The following is a 22,673-nucleotide window of genomic DNA, read 5'->3' as shown; positions in this document are numbered from 1 at the left end:
GTGAAATCCGTGGTGAAACCAATGACCCCGTTAAAAGTTGCAACCGGAAGACGTGAGAGGAGACCACCATGGCAACCACCGTTTGTGAGACATTGCGACTGAACCGAACACTAATGGAAGACGTGAGTGGCAACCACCATGGACCGAGCGTACCGTACTTGAGGATAAGAACGTTTTTTAGGGCGGGAGTATTGATACGTGCCCACGATGCCATGATGCCATGCAATCCAACAATATATATCAATGATCCTCAACGTGGGCTTTAGTTCTACGCATGTTTTATCTAGCCTTTAATTCACGTTTATGCATATTAGTTACTAGAGTAGTGGGTAGAAAAGTGGGCATGTAGTTTTTATTCTGTTATTTGTTTATAGCCTATAAATAGGCAAAGTTTGTTTAATGTTTTATATGAATGAAAATATAGAAAATTGGCAGCAATGTCGCGTTCTCTCTCGTCTATGTTCTTTGGAGTCTAACCAACTCAAAGAGTCACTATCTTGGGAGATTAGGCATCTCGAATCCGCTTACTATCACGACACATGAATTATGTTGTATAATTGCATTCCATGCAAAGATAAGAAGCTTCCACCTGGACTTTTTTTCTACCGATTAAACTCCACGTTTACCACCGTCACTAAACAAACGAATAAACACACAAAGAAAAAACAAAGCAAACACGAACCAGTAACACTTGTTTTACATCTGTCTATCACTACCACACGTTGCAACCCGCCGGGGGCTGCTCCTCCTTATTGAAAAACGACTCTCAAAACCGCTAACCCCAAGATTTGATACCAATTATTGAAAATCAGACCCTTGATCGAACACACAAACACGAGATTGAACAACTTGTTCGACTCTTTTTATTATTATAAAACCAAGCACACAAATTACAATACCCCTAACCATCTATTTATACTAAAGCTTTAACTTGCTCATCAAGTCTCTAATTAGACTCAAATTAGGAAACCAAATAAATTAATAAAAATAACCAAATATTATTCCTAATTAAATATAAAAACTCAATAAATAATTCCCCTAGAATTATCAATAACCCATTTGATCTTTATCTTTTAAATTCAAGATTAATGTCTTCATATATGAACTTTGTTTAGTATTAAGGAATTTATTACATACTAATTCTTATTTATGAGTGAATGCGATGTTATCACATACCTAAGATTATACGCAAAATCTTTTAAAACTACGTTGTTTTGATTTAAATTAAGCCCAAAACACTTTATTACTCTATTATTAACGCTTCTCCTTATTTGCAATCATTCACCAAGTCAACATCCGTTTTTGCCGTCCCAATCATAATTTAATTTTCAGGATTTTTGGGTAATCATAATTTAATATTGTTTGCAGATTCTGAGATTCATGAATTATATATTTCAATTTTCAATATTTTGGGTACTGCTGAGTGCTGATATTATAATGGCTTGCAAAAGTTTGAATTATTTGTTTTCTTTTCTCTCGAATTTTGCGATTCACTAATCATTTCGTTTGATTCACTTCACAGCTAAAAGATAAGGCTAAGGGTAATAGGGCTCGGTTAAGCTCCAAATAATCCAATCAAAATCCGACATATAGGCGATGACATAGCCCTGAATCAAGTCTCATAGGGTGTAGTTGAGCTTGATTGATCCACCACTAAGTTTTTAATCCACCCCATTCTCGAAGGCTTGTTCAGGCCCCGTGTCCGGACCACTTGGGCCGTCCGCGCCCCGGTTCACTTGTGTGGTGTAGTGGTGTGCGCGAGCCGCCTAGGCAGCCACCTAAATCAACCCCCCCCCCCCCCTCCCCAAACCAATCCCCATTATCCTTGCCCTAAGAAGGATTGAAAAAAAAACAATTTAATTCAGTAACATAAAAACGCTAAATAATTTAAGGTGAATGGATATGATGAAACTTTTGAATATGAAGACAAACATGTAAAATATGTCTACTTCGATGGAGTGTAAAAGTAGTGTGTTTTAGCTTAGTTTTAAATTTAAATGTTTTTAACGTACTTTTGAGGGGTTTTGTGTGTAAACTTAAACGTATGATAGCATCGTATTCACTTTTCCCTTATTATTTTCCAAAACATACATATGCCTACACATGATTTCAAAGCATAACGGCATAATAGTGTAGCGTCTCACTTTTTTAGCATATAAGATAATATACCGCTTGAACTCATTTATTTCTTTTACTAGTTTGATTTTTCTCCTATAACCTTCATTTGTAAACTTAAAAAAATGTTTTTAAAAACACTAAATTTGCGGTTGTTAGTATTGTACCAGTACCGTATCGTGACGAAGCAAACCATCATCATCATCGTACTCGGTAAATCTCACCAACAGCAAAACTATGGTAGGGTCTGAAGAGGGTAAAATGTAGGTAGTCTTACATCAACCCTATAGGAATAGAGAAACTGCTTCCGGTGAGAACCCCGGCTCTATTATAGTTTTGCATCAAGCCTTGGACATAAGGCACATAACACTCAACCATCGGGACACCGGCCGATTGGTGCATGTACCCTTGTCTTTCGGCTATCAACGCCACCACATGATGTATGATTAACATTCCGCCACTTTTAACGTTATTTTTACGAGATTAGTAAAATAACGTCAAAATTAGAGCAATTTCACTTTTTTGCACCCGAGGGTTCGCACATATATACATTATGTGCGCACATCACAAGCATGCGGTAACTTTTGTTATCTGATAACTTTTGTTCGTCAGTGTTTAAAAACTATGAATGTGATTAATGTTTTCTTAAAGTTCCAATATAAGTTTTATTTTAATATTAAATAAAGAATTTTTTTAAAATAGTAAATTATATCGAGTGTCGGTAGTGTATCTATACCACGACAACCCTGACCGATCATGGCCGAACACCTACGTAACACAAGAAATCCTCCTGGTTATGTAACGATTAGAGTAGAATTAAATACTATATGGTCAACTAGACTTAATAGACCATATATATATAAAAAGAATTGCGAATTAAGTTAATTACAATGTCTTTTGCACTTGAATGTATAACTAACAACGATGAGAATTGAGTGTTCGCATTTCATATCATACTAGTCACATGTTCACAGCGATATAACGAGAAACAATACGTAAAGGTTGTTAGCAAGCCTAGCTCGAGCTTCATACCGAGCTAGACTCAAGTTAGTCTTGAATATTTTGATATATATATAAGTTGAGTACTTTTAATCATATTTTTTTATAAAACATACAAGAAGTAAAAATAAATTTAAGTTGAGTAATAATTGGATAAACATGAGAGGTAAAAGTTGTAAGTATTCTTTAAATTTTGAATTGTAAAAAGTTTGTTTATGCTTTTTATCAAAAAGATAAAGGGCTAGATATGTAATTAGATGAAAACATGAAGTTATAAATAATTATCTTTTAAGAAACTTGTACATTCATGCAATAATGATTTGTATACTTTAAAAATGTCCATCGGTTTTGTAAAAATATTATAAAAATAAGCCTATTTAAACAGGTATGCTCGGATAACTTTTAATCATATTTTTATAAAACGTATATGAAGAAAACCAAAGAGAATAAAGTTTGAGTAAAAAGTAGTTAATCATGAGGGGTCATAATTATAACTATTTCTTAAACTATCAAAACTTAAGTAAAGTTAAGATGCCATACTTGTAATTACTTTGATACAAATCAAATGAACGTGGGTTTTATGTGGGTAAAAAACAAGTGTACCTCTACTTAGACATGTATCTTTGGCATTACAAGTTGCAAAGCTCTTAAAATCTACCGTCTTAATTTGCTACTCTCTCATGTATTATATATATAGTATAGATACATAGGGGAATCATGGGTGAACATCTCTTTGAAATGAGAACTTGATAACTAATAAAGATCTCACGAAAACTCAAACCAAACATGATTTTTGTAAGAAAAATAACAAACAAAAAAAATCTCATTTCTTTTATTATAAGGTTATCTTTCTAAAGAAAAGAGTCAAGTCGTAATATTTGACATATCACATATACGTAATATAGCAATATTGTTATGTTGCATAAATGCAATATATATATATATATAATAATACAAATATATTACAATTAAAATGTGGGATAAGTTAGACAAGTAAAGCGAATGAGCTTACCTTGGCTCGTGTACAAACCGAGCCATCTCGATATTTGGAGTTACTTTTCTAATGCGATAAATACATGGTTCGATAATTTTCTAACATTTTAATGCTATTGAATTTTGTATATTACAAAAGAAATGCATTTTTTTGTTTTATTTAAGGGATATTGAGTTTTAATAATCCAAACTTTATCAATTGTTCGGCGCTAAGACCAACTTTAAAAAAGTACAAGAGCATTCAATATATTTTCCTTCAACGAGCTTTTAACAAATATGGTTAGACTCCGTTAATTTTTGCTAACGTAGACCATAAAGTGAACTCTTATGTGAAAAAAAACTTTTTTTTAAATAATAATAATAATAACAAAACAATAAATAAGTCACACACACAATATATATATATATATATATATATATATATATATATATATCGAACCACCACTACCTACCTCCACCATCGACTGAGAAAACGACACGTGATGGTGGCGAGTATCAATGAAGACGACCGATTCAAGTTTTTGAAACCCTAAAGCTTTCGGAGAAGACGATTAATAATGAGAGATAAGTTTGATTGACTAAAACTAACAGCCTTTTATGTATCCATACCATATATCTAAATTTTTTAGGAAAAATTGTGCATTTCAAGTGCAAAAAGACATTGTAACTTGCTTCATTTGCAATTCATTTTTATCTTAATAAATGGTTTATTAAGTGCATTTCATCCTCATGTAACATTTTATTGTCCTACAATTGTTAAATAACTAGGAGGATTCCCCATATTACATAGTTGTTCGGTCCGTATCAATTAGGTTGGTCATAGTATCGGACTAACTGCCGATACAATATATATCAACACTCAGTATAGTTTACGTTAAAAAAACGCTTTATTTAATAAATCTCATATCAAAACATTGAGAATAAAATTAATCACAATCGCATATGGTTTCTTAAAAGTTAACGAAAAAGAATTATCAGATAAAATGTTATGTCGGTATTGGTTCTAGCGACTAATGGAATATTATTTCTCGCTTATTTTTGTTAGTGCACGGTTTTGGTGTCCGTAGCGATCGAATAAGTTATAGGCGGTTTAGTCTTTGTATCTAACGTATATTGTACATAGCCTATAAATAGGGAGCTCATGCTCGTAATTTAGTAGAGAACTTGTACATAGTTTAAGTTATTCTCTCCATAACTTATCTCCACCACAATGTATTTACTCTATATTTATCAATAAAGTATTATATTTAAAGTATCGATTTCGTGTTGATGTATCGTATTAGCGACTAGATCTTAGTCTCTATGAAGTTCTCTCAATTTTACCTTCTTGAGCCTGTAAGAATTCACCAAATTTCAACATTAAGAAATACATAGAATGTACAAAAAACCAATTGTAGTTATAACCAAGTTAATCAAACTAATAAAATTAACCAAGTTTATTAGCCGGCACTCAAAGCTGGCTGAGAAAGTGATTGTTAACAGGCTGGATACCTTTACAGTTTTTGGTAGACGTATGTTGCTAGCTAATAAACCAAAACGAGAATGACAACAACGTACTTACTGATTAAAGATAAATATTAATCCTAAAAGCAATAAGAAATATGTGAGTGATAAATCAATCATATTTGTCTTAAAAGGATATATAGCAGCACTATGAAAACTAAGCAACTTTTATGGGGTTTAAATTACCTTCTTTTAGACAAAGGGAAACTTGCAGAAATGAACAAATGAAACGTAACAGTATAGCAATATGAAAACTAATATTTTAATTATAGGTGATTGATTAAGCATATATAATATGCCATATGATGCGTGTATCAGTGTTTACGAAAGTGCTGCAATTTGTTAGAAAGTTATTCCTAAAGGATAATGTCATATCGATCGAGTCCACTCAAAGGTGATTACAAACAAACTCTATTTCACAGTGCACTCATCTCAATGATATATAAATACCCATTAGGAGTAGCCAAAATCTTCAGTCACCTTAAAACATTCGCTAAAAAATGTCGTTAGCAATTGGTTTTGTGCTACTTCTCACTTGCACCCCCTTTTTCAATGTACTTCCCACCAAAGCCACTGAATTTAAAACTTACATTGTTCACTTAAGTTCACCCGAAGGCCAGACCCCCTGTTGGAACCCGTACCAATTCGTATCAATCTAATAACAATAACAAGAACAGATCTCAGATCTGTGGATAATCGATTAATACGTTTATATAGATCTAGCTCATAATTACCTTAGATTAAGTGTTGTATGTGTTTATATATTATCAGTAGTTTGTATAATGTTAGGTTGAAGATCGAGAGAGCGATTGGACTGGGATTCGATAATTAACTCTCAAAACTTAAATTAATAGTGAACAGTGTTCACTATATATAGAAGATAGGTCTGGTTCGCTAACATCCCCTAGCGAACTAGACACTACTTCGTTACATACATTAATTAGACTAAACACCCTATGATTCGTTAACATCCCCTAACGAATCAGGAGGGAATACACTTAATGTCTTAGTTCGCTAACATCCCCTAGCGAACTAGACTTTAAACCTAACGAACTAGATAATAACTTAACTAATTATTACATTAAATAATAAACAAAACGTTAACGATAATTACAAAGACTCAAGACGCAAAACCATGCACTAACAGACACCCCCTCGTCTTGAGCTCTTTGTCTTTAAATTATTTGAAGCGCTTGGACTGCCAGTCTCTGCAACTATAAATTCCATGCTCATGGCACACACGAACAACTCGTTGGAACTGCATAGCCAGGTCATAGTCTTCTTGGCGCTCGAACAAAATCTGCTTTCTGTGGAGCACGTCATTGTCTGTCTCTGATAAATTAACCAACCACATCGGGTCGATTATCTTGATGAGCTCAGTCTTCAGTCCTCTGCCAAGAACAATGACGGCCTCGCCAGTACGATTGTCATAGTACCAGCGGTTGAATGAGAGATGCAACTGTTGGGGCATCGTCTTCACAGGAACCTGTTTCATCGTCTTTGGCGGCTTTACCTTCAGGACAAGTTTCCTACAGCCAGTCCTCGGATCAATCTCTTCAATACGCTTACGCCTTGGGACTTGGGTCTTGAAGAACTTGAAGCCGTGATTGACCTCGAACAGTAAGTGTTGGTGAAACCACTCAGCTGTTCGGTAACCCCCACGATTGATAAATGGACGTCTCACGAGGGTACGAACATCCCACCGCGGCAAAGTAAGAACATCCATTATCGTCTCGTAATACTGAATCCCCTTCTCCCATTTGATTATACATACTTTAAGCTAAGAATCATACAACCAGGAGACAATGTCACCATGTACCTTGGAAACAGTCTTGAAGGAGGTCACTTGATTTGCTTTGACCCATGCAGCAGCAGTGCCTTTCCGTTCTAGATCAACATATCGATACGCACTAATAATTTTTCCCACTTTTTGATGTTTAAACCATCGTGCAATATCATCATCCGTTATAACTTCAAGTGAGTGAACTGTCCGCTTACACTTCAAGATCTTTTCCAACTCATCCTCAGTTCCATTAAACGTCTGCTCATCGAATACTGGAGCACCTTGATCAACATTAGTGTGTTGAAACAAGTCAGGGTACTCCTCAGCAGTGATGTCTTCCATCTCAATATCCTCGTCTTCATAAATAAAGTCCGTATTCATCCGAATTGACGGATCATCTTCTAAACCTTCCTCATTCACCACTTCAACATCAGGTTCAGTTTCTAACACAGTTAATTGTTCGTCATTCAGCCCAAGCAGTATGGAAATCTGCTCCCGTGTTAGAGATCTATCCACAAACTCACCAACCTCTATCTCATCCTTGTTCACCACACTTTTAACGACCCCTGATCCATCCACAAAAATCACCGTATTAGCCGCAATCATCTCAATTGGCTTGGCGACAGTTGGATCTTGATAAATAATAATCTGTTTATCCGAGTCTTCACCGCCACTAGTACCAGCACAAGAAGATCAGCCATATGATTGTTTAGGCTCACCTCCTACACCAGACTCGTCAGGGTCTTTATCATCATCTTTGATTTTCTTCAGGGCATCTTCTTTGCATGTCAGTTGAAGGATTAACTTCCTCGTGAAGTTCACCATTCAGAAAAGCACTCTTAACATCCATTTGATACACTTTGATATTCTTGTAAGCAACATATGACAGGAAGATTCGAATCGACTCTAATCTTGCAACTGGAGCATAAACCTCAATGTAATCAATAACCCTATTGCTGATGAAAACTTTGCATCACCAAACGTGCTTTGTTTCTCACAATTACTCCACGATCATCTTTCTTACACTTATATACCCACTTAGTCGGAATTGCCTTCTTGACTCTAGCAGGGTTGTCAATAAGATCCCAAACACATAAACATGCAAATTGTTGTAATTCTTCATGCATAGCTTCTACCCAAGAAGGATCTTGCAGAGCCACAAGAGAAGTTGTAGGCTCAACTTGAGATAGAAAACAAGTACATTTAGCAACAGTTGCAATTTCATATGCGTGTAAGTCAGCATGAGCACATAGAGCATTATTGTCACTTGAAGAGGCAATTTGATGTCGTGTCTGAACCCCTACATCAAGATCTCCAATAATGTTTTCTTGTGGATGATAATTATGAATTCTTAGAGTAGGATTTTCAGAAACCGCAACGTTTACAAATAAGTTAGTATAATGTTCACCCAATTCAGGAGATGAAACATTATCCTCATTCACAATTGCATTATCATCAGATGAAGACGAAGTAGTATCATAATGAACAAGAGAATCATGATCCGGTTCTTCAGTTGGAGCAACAAATGGAGCTTCAACATCATTGGAACTTGCAAATCTTGGAATTTCCAAATGTTCTTCAAAATAAGCACGGACTAAATCTTCATCTGGATGATCGATTGATGGAGTAAATGTATTAAATAAGCTATCGTAGTCAAACATCCAATCGGGACCTTTCCCTTGAGGAGGAGTAGTGTACCGTTGACAGTCCACATGGAACCATTCCTCAACACAACCAGATGTAAAATTATATACCCTTTTCTTTGGAGATGCATACCCCAAGAAATAACCTTCGATCGCTTTTTCCTCAAATTTACCCGCATCCTTCTTCAAAATTGTACAAGGACACCCAAAGGGTTCCAGTTACTTTAAGTTAGGCTTTCGATTTGTAACGATTCCGACGAAACCAGGTATACCCTAACCGGTAGACGTTAGTTACGTCATATGTAATGTCGGGTACATGAGTTACCATGGTAATTATACGAGAATACATGGTTCATTGTATTGATTGTATGTGAATATATAACTCACCGTATTGAATATGCGATCAAACGATCGATAGTTATTGAAACCCGAATGAATCGAGGGTTCAATTATAGACGAGATATATGATATTTAGTGATGTTACGAAGTATTAAAGCTTCGGGGTAAGTGGCTTAAAGCACAGATAAAGGATTTCGATTTAATAGTACGTCGGTATGTTAAACGAAACCTTTAATACCAAACCGAGCAAGAGACGATCGATCAAGCCAAAAAAGATGCGTAATAACTAATAATATAACGTTTTAAGTTAATAAATGTCATGGTTTAAGTTTTTAAATCGGTTTAATATAAATTTCATTTTTAAGACGAAAAAGACGTTTTTAGCCTCGTTTTAAGCCGACTTAAACATTTAACCGAGAAACGAACAGAACCAGATTATCCAAAACATTATCCGGATTGCGGATATCCAAATGAGTGGCTAAAAATGAACTTGTGGGTCCCACCCCACCCCATTAACAATTCCGATCGGAATTCCCTATCCCCATTTCATTCTTTCATTCTTTTTTTCACAAGTATTCCATATTATCCATCCTTCCTCTCCACAAGATGATTCAAAAACTGAGATTTTAGCAAGAGAACCGAGGTAAAAAGTCGAATTATGTACGTTTCCGTCTTCGTTTCTTGAGTTTATTTGCAAGAAAATGAGGTTTCAAAGATGAAAACCGATTCTTGCATGATCAAGTGATGTATACAAGTTATACAAGGGATCTTGGTCCAAGAAAGGAGTTAAACGAGCCAAGAACGAATTTTTACGGTTAAAATCTTTGTTTTAGTATCATAACCGTAACCATGAAAGAAATGGCTTGATCGTGAGTGTAACTTGCTTGGTATTGTGGTATGTTGTTTGTAGGCTCTGTATTTAGTGGTAGATAAGGCGGAAAGACGAGTTTGTAGCTTGTAGTGGCGGAAAACGAAAGGTATATTCGGTTATGTTCGGTTTTGGGAAATTTGGACAGATTGTTGATGCTTTAGAGTTAGGTCATGAAATTTTACAGAGGTGTTAAACACATGAAAATATGAGTTCTGTGAATTTTTGGTAATTTTTGGATAAAGGATGAATATTTGGTGAATTTAATGCTTGGTTTTGGCCAAAAATGGTGAAAAATAGTTAAATATCATGAAAAATTCTGGAAAATATCAGATAAGCTTTTCATATCATGTATAAGTCACACACAAAATTTGAGGTCTGTTGGAGAAGTCTAAGTGGGCTTTTCGGTTAAACGAGTTCTAGGATTTCTAGCTCGGTTTTAGTAAAAAGGGGATGTAAAAGAAGATTTTGGTTCTGGAAAAATTACAGGGGACTATGTGGATGGCAGGGGACATGCAGGAAAAATTTGGGATTTTTCTAAGATCGTTTGATATTTACGACATATTTAGTGTTTAAATGGTGTTTAAAAATAGATAAATAAATTTTAAATATAGAAATTAATTCTGGAAATATTTTTATAAAATTCCCCATTGTTAAAAGTGATATGTGCAAAATTTCAAGATCCGAGAGTAAACGGATAATTAATCGTGCTAATTATCAAACTTTTAAAGTTAAAACGCGTAAACCGGTGAAGTTCGCTTAAGCGAGCTGACTGGTGTATAAAAAACCCTAAAAATGGACTATTTTCATATAATTGAGTTAAACAAGTAAAAATGAATCATCCGAAAATAAGTCGGATGATTTGGGTATTTTTAACCGATTTTAACGGTTTCCGGTACGCCAAAGACGTAAACGAGTCCCGCGGCCAATCGGGACGTCTAAACCGAGCTATAATTTCACATTTTAAATTAAATTATCAGACAACCACTATTTTCGGGTCGTGTGTGACCAAACTCATTTTTGAAACATAAAACGGATATTCGTGCTAGGCACGCAAAACGAGGAAAACGACTAATAGAAATTGTGACCATGGAACTCTAAACGACATCACAATCTGAGTCCGGAGAAGTATTTCTGGGTTAACATTGCCCCGGAACAGGTACAGTACTGGGTTAACAGTGTCCCCAGATGTACCGATTGATAAGGTTAAAGATTATATAAACAATAATTGTATAATAACGATCGTAGGGATCATATTACAGATTGGACGTGTTAATTGATAATGATTGTTGTTACATGCTTGCATGTGCTAAGGTGAGTTTCACGAGCCCCTTTTTACTGAACTGTTTTAAATATTTTCCCGGGGCGGAAAGCATGTTTCTATCAAAATGTTTAAGTACATGCTGATCGCATGGAAATGAATGTATTTATATAATGTTTATTGTACGGGAATCGTACGGTAATGTATTAAGATGGTAATTGTCTGAGTTGCTAACAGTGTAAGGCCCGAAACAGTGTTCTGGGTTAACAGTGTCGCCAGAGGTTATTAAATGGGTTTCTGGGTTAACAGTGTCCCCAGAGGGTATTAAATGTGTTTCTGGGTTAACAGTGTCCCCAGAGGGTATTAAATGTGTTTCTGGGTTAACAGTGTCCCCAGAGGTTATTAGATGTGTTTCTGGGTTAACAGTGTCCCCAGAGGTTATTGGATGTGTTTCTGGGTTAACAGTGTCCCCGGAGTGAGTACAGTACTGGGTTAACAGTGTCCCCAGATAATATTATATTATGATATGAAATTATAATGGTTTACTAAAATTGTGAAACTCACCAACTATTCGTAGTTGACCCGTTTTCTCACATGCTTTTCAGGTACAATTTAGATGAAGTGATTGCTTACTTGCTAAGTGCTTGATGTGTGTAAGATTTGTGTGCGGGATGTTAGGATACATTATAACAGATAGAATTATGAATCGTATTGTATGATGTGTGTATCACCTAGACGGTAATGAAAGATGAGATAATGTAATTTTGAAGTATATTAATGCATTCAGTTTTCTTTATAAACAATGTGGTTGATATCAGAGGTGTCTGTCCCATCCCGTTTACGTTTCCGCTGCGGTTGCGGGGTGTTACACGATTGTTCAAGAGCTCATAACTTGTCTTCTTGAGTCGTTTAACAGTCAAAACCCGATTAAGCGTGTAACAAGTTGTGTTCACTGTCTCATTCCAGAATTGGACATGAAGCTTAGAATCAGCGAGCATAGTTCTTGCAGCTTCAATCAAGGTTCTATTCTTTCGTTTTGCAACACCATATTGTTGAGGTACATAAGGTGCACTATATTCACGGTGAATTCCCTTTTGGACACAAAAGAAATCCAATATAGTGTTTTTGAATTCAGTTCCATTATCACTTCGAATTCTCCTCACCTTTTGTTTGTAAAGTGATTCGATTTTAGTGATAAGATTTTGTACCAAAACAGGCGTTTGATCTTTTGAACTCATAAACAAGACCCATGAGTATCTCGAATAATCATCAGTCACGACTAGACAATACCAGTCTCCAGAAATACTCGCACGATTCACTGGACCGAATAAATCCATATGAAGTCGTTCAAGTGGAGTATCAATGGAATTCAATATCTTAGATGGGTGCGATTTCTTCTTCTGTTTGCCCTTTTTACAAGCAACACAGTGATCAGATAACTTAAAATTTTTCAACGACACCCCCTCTACCAAATCGTTTGCCATTAAATAATTCATCTTTCGAACATGTATGTGACCCATTCTTCGATGCCAAAGTACGGAGTCTTTCTCGGTTGCTTTCGAGACAAAACACGTTTCGATCGATGTAGATACTTTAGAATTCATATTCAAAACATAAATATCATTTGATCGTGGTGATCGCATGACAACCATGTCCTCGGGAATCACGTAACCCGGTTTCAAAATAAGACACTCTTTATTTGTAAATACTGTAGTGTATTGCTTATCACAGATTTGCGACACACTCAATAAATTATGGTCCACTTTATCACAATAGTTAACTTTCTCAAATGTAATCTTCCCATTCGAAACATCACCTTCCTGTGTAATCATACCCCCAGAATTCCCAGCAAAAGCCACATAACCTCCTTGAATATTTCTCACATTTGATAAGAGATTGAGATTTCCTGTAATATGACGAGAACATCCACTGTCCATAATCCAGTTTTCACCAGAAATGGTCTTGGATGTACCCTACACACAAAAGAAAATGATTAGTTCAAAAAGGCAGCCCAGGCCTCAGTCTTGGGCACCTTTTGGTTTTCTTGAGAAAAGTTAACCTTAGTTGCATTCAATTGTTGTTCAGCAACTTGAGAATAAGTTACAGGTTTCTTAGACTTTCGTCTTAGATACGCAGTTTTGAACTACATTTGAATTAACATTTTTGCATAGTGGTTCAGTAGGAATAAACTTAGGTTTAACGGAACCATGAGTTTCATTCATATGAACAACTTTTCGAGGATGTACATATGAAAACATGATATGAGTATCATCAGCATACGACACTGGTCGTTTCAGAATCTCTTTTACTACATGAACCAGCTTAGAATGGTCCTTGATAAAAGGGTGAAGATTCTGATGGATATTCTGGCTACAATTTCTGACAACATGACCATGTTGACCACAAAGAAAGCAACTTCGCATGTCTACACGATGATGTTGAGAAGTAGTTGGAATGAATGAAGCAGAATTTTGATGATGACTCACATTTTTGGTCATGCTTTTAGCAAAATCATCAGATAACTCAGATTTCTTGTTCAAATAAAAATCTAAGTTAGAACAATTTGAAAAACTTTTCAAAGTGTCAGTTCCGGTTGACTTTACAAATTTAACTTGCTTTGCTTGTTTTAAAACTTGCTTTGCTCTTGTCATTGGATCTGATGAAACTGATGTTTTCGCTTGAGCATATTGACGTTCAAGTTCACGAACTTTGGAAGTTTCATTGTAAAACACACTCTCAATCAGTTCAGGTTTAATGATACTAAGAGGAATGTCTTTTTCAGTGAACATAGTATCCATCCCCTTTAACTTAAAAACACGAGCAGATGACGGCTTAATTGAATTAGGATTTATAAAACGCAACAAATCCTCATCAGAAATTTTGGGTTTTTCTGGTTTCTTAGACTTCACCGGTTTGACAAACACATCTTGCTTCATCTTAGTTGTGTGCGAACCATACACAGCCTCCTCAAATTCATGAGGTTCACACAGTATGTGATTAGAACTTGGAATGTTCTTGTTCTTGTGTATAATCTCAGGTTCAAACACATACTCGATGATAACTTTGTCAACATTTTCAATAAAAACTTTGTTGCTTTGAACATGAGGTTTCTGAGAAACAAACTGGGCTTTAACAGTTTCAGAATTAACATGAGGTTTACTTTGTTTAGAAGTTTCTGAAATCACAGGCTTTTTAAGAATAACATCTTCTTCAGTTGGAGCAAAAGGATTAATTTTATAATCATTGTGAAATGGTGGTGGAAATTCAACAAAACCTATACCTTTCTTTGAATCCTTTTGTTTTCCAAAAACTTCAATAATTTCATTCAACAAAAACGAGGAGTTTCGAAATTTACCCAATTTGTTCTTCAACTCAAGAACCTCATTTTCAAGTTCGGTTATTTTTGAACGATGTTTCAAGATTTCTTGAAACTTTTGGTCATTGATTGTCATTTTCACAGATAACTTTGCTTTAAGATCATGATTGCTTATAGTCAATGCCTCAATTTTCTCTCTCGAGTTGATTTGAGAGGTCAAGGATTGCCTATAAGTATCTTTTAAAGACACAATCCCTTTTAACAGATTATCATTTTGAAGTTTTAATGAGTCTATATTTGACTTTTTATACTCACAATCAACACATGATAATTTAGAATTTGAATTACTAACCTCGCTTTGTTTGGCCATGCAAGCAGATGTAGCAGAATCACTGATCTTAGCCATACAAGCAAAGCTAGTTTGAAGCTTTTCACTTTGATTATCAGATTCAGACTCAGTTTCAGCGTCAGAAGAAACTTCACTTCCACTTATATCTTGTGTGCATTCAGGAAACCCAAACATAGCTAGATTAGCTTGATTATCATTGCACAGTAGTCGTTGTGACCAATCACCTCCATCAGCTAACACTGCATGTGACCCAGAAGTAGACGGTTTCTTTTCAGTATCACTGACCCGTGGTGTAGAAGAGTTTTGATTTTGACCACGAGGACCAGTATACTCCTTCTTTGGCTTGTCACATTCGTTCGCAAAGTGTCCGAATTCTTGACAATTATAACACTTTACCTTCAACTTGTCAAAACCCAACTTCATATTCAGAGCAGGAATATCTTTTCCGGTCCTTTGCATAAATCTTTTTACCTTACGAACAATCATTGCCATGTTCCACTTTAAATCCATGAGTTCAAGATCATCGCGATCAATTTGATCATAGTCTTCATCGGTTAAATTACTTGTTGCAATCTTTCTACTTACCAAATTCTCGTAAGAAGACATAAAGGCAGACAAAAATGCAAAGTTTTGTTCAGCTTCCTTTATGTTTACATTAGTTTGAGATGAGAATTGACTTATAGATGATGAAATTCCCGATCCTCCAGATGAACCAGATATACCAGAAGATCCAGGATTTCCAGCTGTGTAGAAACAGGCTCATGGATCACTATACATTGTAGTAGCATTCTCACTTACAGCTTGAGTAAGGAAAGCAGTTAGTGGAGAAATAGTTGAACTTGGAGGCATACTACCACCATAGAAAGAAGGATCTTAACTTTCCTTTGAAGATTTCTGGCACTTAAGATCATATTCCCTAGCTTCAATCTTTTGTAAGAATTCAATAGCAGTCAAATCTTCATTCAAGAAATAGTTATTCTCCTTGAGAACCATTAAGAATGTGGAATAAGAACTTGGAAGTACACTCTTAATAGTATCAATTTTATCCCTCTCAGCGACATCTAATTTCATCTTGTCCATCTCAGCAATCAAGTGATTGAATCTCGTTGTCATTTCTTCAACCGTCTCACCTTTCAATAAATTAAAGTTTCTGAATTGAAACTTAAGCATCACCTTTTTGCTTTCAGCCGTGTTACCCATACTTCTCATTCGAATATGTTGAAACAAAGAAGCACATATTTTTATACTACCCACTTGGTGAAAAATATTCTCAGGAAAAGCCATGGTTAGAGTAGAATAAGCTTTTGTCTCGATCTCTAGTGCTTTCTTTTCTTCAACTGAATATTGAGAAATGGCTTTAGGTGTATAACCTATAGTCTCATCTCCAATCATAGGTACAGTATAGACTTCATCTAAGCAGTATGAACAATCAGGATGAACTGATCCTAAATGGGCACGAAACCGAGGTTCCCACTTGGCAAAGTCACTGAACTTCATCAATCTTGGACATTTCGAATGTGAACCTATCTCGGTATCAAGTTGTAACATTTGTTGCATCAACATATTTTGAGACGCTAATGCATACATACCGGCCATCTTTGACAAGTTTTAAAATTCAAGGGTGTAACGAATCAAACAACAAATAAGGTTTAACAAAACTATGAACAGTTGTAGCGAACGAATCAAATCTTAACGAAGTTAAGATTGATCAGTCAACGAATCACAGTTGAGTTTAACGAATCAACCAACGAATCATAAGATTAACGAATTAAAAATTCATACTAACGAATTAACTAAGCAAGTCACAAGAATCAGCTTAGCGTATCAAAAGTTAATCAGTAGCGAATCACCAAGAAAAACTTAGCGAAATGAGATAACGAACCAGCTACAGTTAATAGCGAATCAACTATAACGAATTAGGTTGTTACAACCGTTTGAAACAAACTCTGACACCTTATGCCACGTGGCAAAGGTTGTTATGACACAAATCCCAACGTGGACACGTGTCACCCGAATCAGTTTATCCAATTGACGAATCAGATAACACGAATTAACAACTCACACAAAGTGGCTAACGAATTACTTGAAATGGATAACGAATTAACAAATTTGATGAACGAATCAAGGTGAACTGAATAGCGAATCAATAGAACGAATCATATTAATCATGAATCTTCAAATCTTCAACGAGAAATTCCAGAAATCTGGAAATGATGAACACTAAACCCAGAATACATAGATTTATAATACAACCTCAATTCTTAACCAAATCACACAAATAACCTATCAATCAATTCACAAACCAATTGCGAATCCAAAACACTGAATCTCGTAACCAATTACTCCATTCCTCGAATTCAATTATACCAAAAACCGATCTCTGTTTCGAACTTAAACCAAAACCAAAATCAATCCACACAAAATTAATTCAAACTCAATTCCAATTCACAGAACCTTCCCAATACATCAAACACCTCAAATCCAATCCAAACCAACTATAAATCAATCAATTATCCATAAATTGATTCAAATTTAACCAAAACAGAACATATTAACTAATTAAGCATTTAAACTCTAAATAAACACCAAATCAAGTGTAATTGAGCCCCGAAAGCTCTGATACCACTTGTTGGAACCCGTACCAATTCGTATCAATCTAATAACTATAACAAGAACAGATCTCAGATCTGTGGATAATCGATTAATACGTTTATATAGATCTAGCTCATAATTACCTTAGATTAAGTGTTGTATGTGTTTATATATTATCAGTAGTTTGTATAATGTTAGGTTGAAGATCGAGAGAGCGATTGGACTGGGATTCGATAATTAACTCTCAAAACTTAAATTAACAGTGAACAGTGTTCACTATATATAGAAGATAGGTCTGGTTCGCTAACATCCCCTAGCGAACCAGACACTACTTCGTTACATACATTAATTAGATGAAACACCCCCTGATTCGTTAACATCCCCTAACGAATCAAAAGGGAATACACTTAATGTCTTAGTTCGCTAACATCCCCTAGCGAACTAGACTTTAAACCTAGCGAACTAGATAATAACTTAACTAATTATTACATTAAATAATAAACAAAACGTTAACGATAATTACAAAGACTCAAGACACAAAACAGTGCACTAACACCCCCAATAGCATTGAAAAATGGTATAACTCGTTTTTGTTGAACGTGGCTGCACGATCAAATGAGAAACCTCCAGAGATGGTGTTCACATACCGTCACGTGATTACAGGATTTGCTGCTAAAATGTCAACAGGTCAAGCAAAGACATTGGACGGTCTCAGTGGAGTTTTATCAGTAAGGCCTCAAGGTGTTCATGAGTTGCACACAACTCATTCGCCTTACTTTCTGGGCCTGCGCAAAAACTCAGGCCTCTGGAAAGACTCGAATTATGGAAAAGGAGTCATAATCGGGGTTATAGACTCAGGAATTACTCCTGGGCATCCCTCTTTTCACGACAATGGCGTCCCCCCTCCGCCACCAACGTGGACGGGTAAATGTGAAGTGACAGGGTGTAATAACAAACTCATCGGAATAAGAAGTTTTATTAAGGGAACTTCTCCGATAGATGTTGTAGGCCACGGGACACAAACATCAAGCATCGCGTCAGGGAATTTGGTAGACAACGCAAGTGTGTTTGGGTCAGGGAATGGCACTGCGAGTGGAATGGCACCACTTGCACACCTAGCAACATATAAAGTATGTAATAACGGCCCCTGGGATTGTGAGGATGGTGCCATCTTAGCAGGCATGGATGCAGCTGTTGAAGACGGTGTTAATGTGATGTCTCTTTCGTTTGGTCGGCCTTCGTGGCTACTCTATGACAATATCGTAGCTGTTGGTGCCTTCAGTGCCATCCAAAAAGGGATCTTCGTGAGTTATTCAGCAGGTAACAAAGGGCCGAAGAGTGCATCCCTACATAATGAGGCCCCATGGCTTCTTACAGTTGTGGCTAGTACAATTGATAGAAGATTCAGGACAACCTTTGTTCTTGGAAGCAAGAAGAAATTTAATGGTGAATCGTTGTTCCAACCAAAGGGTTTCCACCAGAAGCTTCGGCCTCTTGTTTACCCAGCACGGTGCAACAAAACTACAGTTGACCGCATTGATCTCAAGGGGAAGATAGCCATGTGTGAGCGTGAGAAATAATATAATAATACTGAAATGGGAATGGTAGTTAAGGATGCAGGAGGAGCTGCAATGATTTTGGCTAATAAAATTGTTTTTGGTCAGAGTGTAGCAGCAGAACCTCATGTTCTACTCACATCGGATGTTGGTTACAAGGAAGGGTTTGAGATTAAGAAGTATTTGAACTCAAATTTATCTCCTGTTGCAACTATCCGTTGTGGTGGAACTGTGGTCGGGCTGAAATCAGATCCAGAGATGCCCTCTTTCTCTGGAAGAGGGCCAAATCGTTCAAGTCCTGGAATCCTAAAGCCAGACATTACAGGACCCGGTGTGGACATTCTTGCAGCATGGCATCATTCAATAGACAACCAAACAGACACCAAGGCAACATTTCACGTCCTAGCAGGCACATCAATGGCTTGTCCTCATCTCGCAGGCATAACCGCGCAGCTCAAAAATGTGCATCCAGATTGGTCTCCTGCTGCTATCAAGTCTGTAATAATGACCACAACTAGTCAAGTAAATCAAAAGGGGGAGCCCATTGTAGACGAAAGAGGACTTCCTGCTGAGGTATTCACTTTGGGCTCTGGTCTCGTAAACCCACCAAAAGCCCATGAGCCCGAGCTTGTTTTTGACATCCAACCTGTTGACTACATTCCTTATCTTTATGGGTTAGGTTATACACTCAAACAAATTGAAATCATTGTGAAGAAGAAAGTTATTTGCTCAAAGACCATACCAGAGGCTCAGCTCAATTATCCTTCTTTCTCGGTATTTCTCAGAAAAGGTGACAGGAAAACATACTCAAGGACGGTGACTAATGTTGGTTCTGCCAACTCAAGATACAGCATCAAGGACATATCTGTACCCGATGGTGTAGGTATTAAGGTTATGATTCATAATGATAAGGATGTCAAGATGAGCTTCACAGCAGTGAAGCAAAAGAAAACATACGAGGTAACGTTTACTCGAGATGTTACGGATAAGGAGAAAGGTCCATATGGGCAAGGGCATATGATGTGGGTATCCGAATGTGGTAAGTATACAGTCAGAACCCCGTTTTCATTCCAGTTTGAATGAGGATCCAAGTATTGTATAAATGAACATCTATGTATGCTTTTATATATAAATAAGTAATATGATTGGAAAATTAAAAACAATTTTCAATGCATGTTTTCATGTTCCCTATAATTTGAATGTTTATTGTGATACCAATTGGATTAGAAATGTAAATAAGTTATAGAATCTTTGAAATTTGAAATTAGAAAACAAACAATGGAAGCACATTCACACGTACAGTTATTTGAGTTCGTCATGTTTAAAATAATCATTTGAAACTAGACGTGCCAATAGACACAACATAAAATTTTTGATTTGCAATATCCACTAAAAACACCAAAAAATAAAATTTTAATAATAATAATAATAAAACAAAAGATAAAAAAAAACAAATTGCCAATCCGAATAAGAACCCAAACCCCAGATTCAATAATAAACCATTAAATTCATATAAGCTTAAAACACACGAATATAACACATAGCAACTGATAGTCTGTAAACATATAAGATTTCTACCATTTAGTATTAAAGATGGCAAGGAGTCGGGTAATAATGTTGGTCTCATGTTTGGTTACAAAACGTTGTCCAAGTCAAAGACGTGCGTTATTGTATAGGGCGTTGTATTGTAAAGAGAGAATTGAGAGAGAGAGAGAGAGAGAGAATTGGCAACTAAAAACCAGGGCTCCATTATTATTACCAAATCTTATTTGCTTGTTACAGATCTTACAAGACGTTATACCTATTACAAATTTCTCCTCCTAGTTTATACATTTTACAGATTGTAATACAGCGCAACAATTCCCTCGGTCTCATTAAGAGGCTTGACCTCAAGACTCGACAATGAATTCTGGTTTAAAATCTTGAGCATATATCTTCCCATGTAGCCTCTGATGGAGATGATCCTTGCCAATGTATTAAAAGTTGATATGATCCTTTGCATCCTTTTTTGCCAATGTATTAAAAGGTGAAATCTTGGGTTTCTTTGGAAGAGGAACTACAAGAGCAGGAGATCCATGAGCCTTGTTAAGGAGAGACACGTCGAATGTGTGATGGAGATCCATGAGCCTTGCTAGGAAGATCCAACTTATAGGCTACTAATCCAATACGTTCTAGGATAAGGAAAGGGCCATTTATAGTATTTAGGTGAAAGTTAGGAATGCTTATTGTACCTCAGAGTAGAGTAGCCTGACAATATGGATGTATTTTCACATAAGCCCAGGTGCGAACTTCCAATGGTCTTTCTGATCTGTGTCTATATGCTAAATGTTTCATTATGTTTTTTAGCTCAATCCAAACACTATATAAGTGCCTTGATCATTTATTCTCTATCTCTACAGAGATCATCCACTGCTGCTACTCTTGCATCTTTTGGGATATATGGAATAGAGATTGGAGGTGGAAACCCATACAAAACTTGAAAGGGACTCATATTAATACTATAATGATGGCTAGATTACGTAGTCATGCATCTCAAATAAGGTTCCAAACATTTGTTTACACTCTCTTTGTCTGCCCATCAGATTGTGGGTGGTTAGCTGTTAGAAGGGCTAATGGCACTCCATGCAAACGTGCAAATTATTTCCAGAAGTTGCTCACAAAGATAGGGTCATGATCTGATACAATGGTCTCTGGCCAACCATGCAACTTGTAAACATGGTTTAAGGAGACTTGAGCAACAATAGCTGCTGAAAAAGGGTGAGATAAAGCTATGAAATGAGCTAACTTTGTTAAACTTATCTACAACCACAAAGATGTAGGCAATTCAGAATTGAAATCAATGAATTTGATAAACTTGCACTTGAATTGATAAACTTGTTAGTAAAATTGATCGATCAAATTACAGACATTGCTTGGGCTTTTATAACCATACTAATTACATATTAGACCCCTAGAATTAATATACATATTAGACATAAACTATACTTTCTAAAATAACTAAAAGACGCCTAATATTTGTAAAAAAAATATATAATAATATATATTTATATATGGCCATTATAATCATTTATATTATAATAGATCAAAATATTAGCTATACCTTATTATATATTAGTTTGGTAATTGTTGATGGGTCATATTACCTATAATTAACTAATAAAGGGTTTCCCCTTAGGTGTATATAAAGAGAGATAAATATTAACATCATAACCTAATCACACACACATAACAATTTTGTGTGCCTCCTTTCTCATAAAACCGGGTTCCTCTCAAGAACCCTAACACCATCATTAACTATACATCCTAAAGGGGAACTCAACCAACCTGACAATCATATCATCTACATCCTTCTCTGT

The 22,673-nt window shown here is 35.9% G+C and overlaps 2 pseudogenes; both read left to right on the top strand.

Annotated features, from left to right (window-relative positions):
- Positions 1-18,393: 18,393 nt before the first annotated feature.
- Positions 18,394-19,341, top strand: LOC143586952 (subtilisin-like protease pseudogene; annotated as a pseudogene).
- A 15-nt stretch (positions 19,342-19,356) lies between these two features.
- LOC143586951 (subtilisin-like protease 4 pseudogene) lies at positions 19,357-21,797 on the top strand (annotated as a pseudogene).
- Positions 21,798-22,673: the final 876 nt, after the last annotated feature.

This window comes from Bidens hawaiensis, unplaced genomic scaffold (genome assembly GCF_021521415.1).
Source record: "Bidens hawaiensis isolate Kalapana, Puna unplaced genomic scaffold, B.hawaiensis_p1.1 tig00035053_1, whole genome shotgun sequence".
NCBI classification, from domain to species: Eukaryota; Viridiplantae; Streptophyta; class Magnoliopsida; order Asterales; family Asteraceae; genus Bidens; species Bidens hawaiensis.
This window is presented reverse-complemented; position numbering and strand designations above follow the sequence as displayed.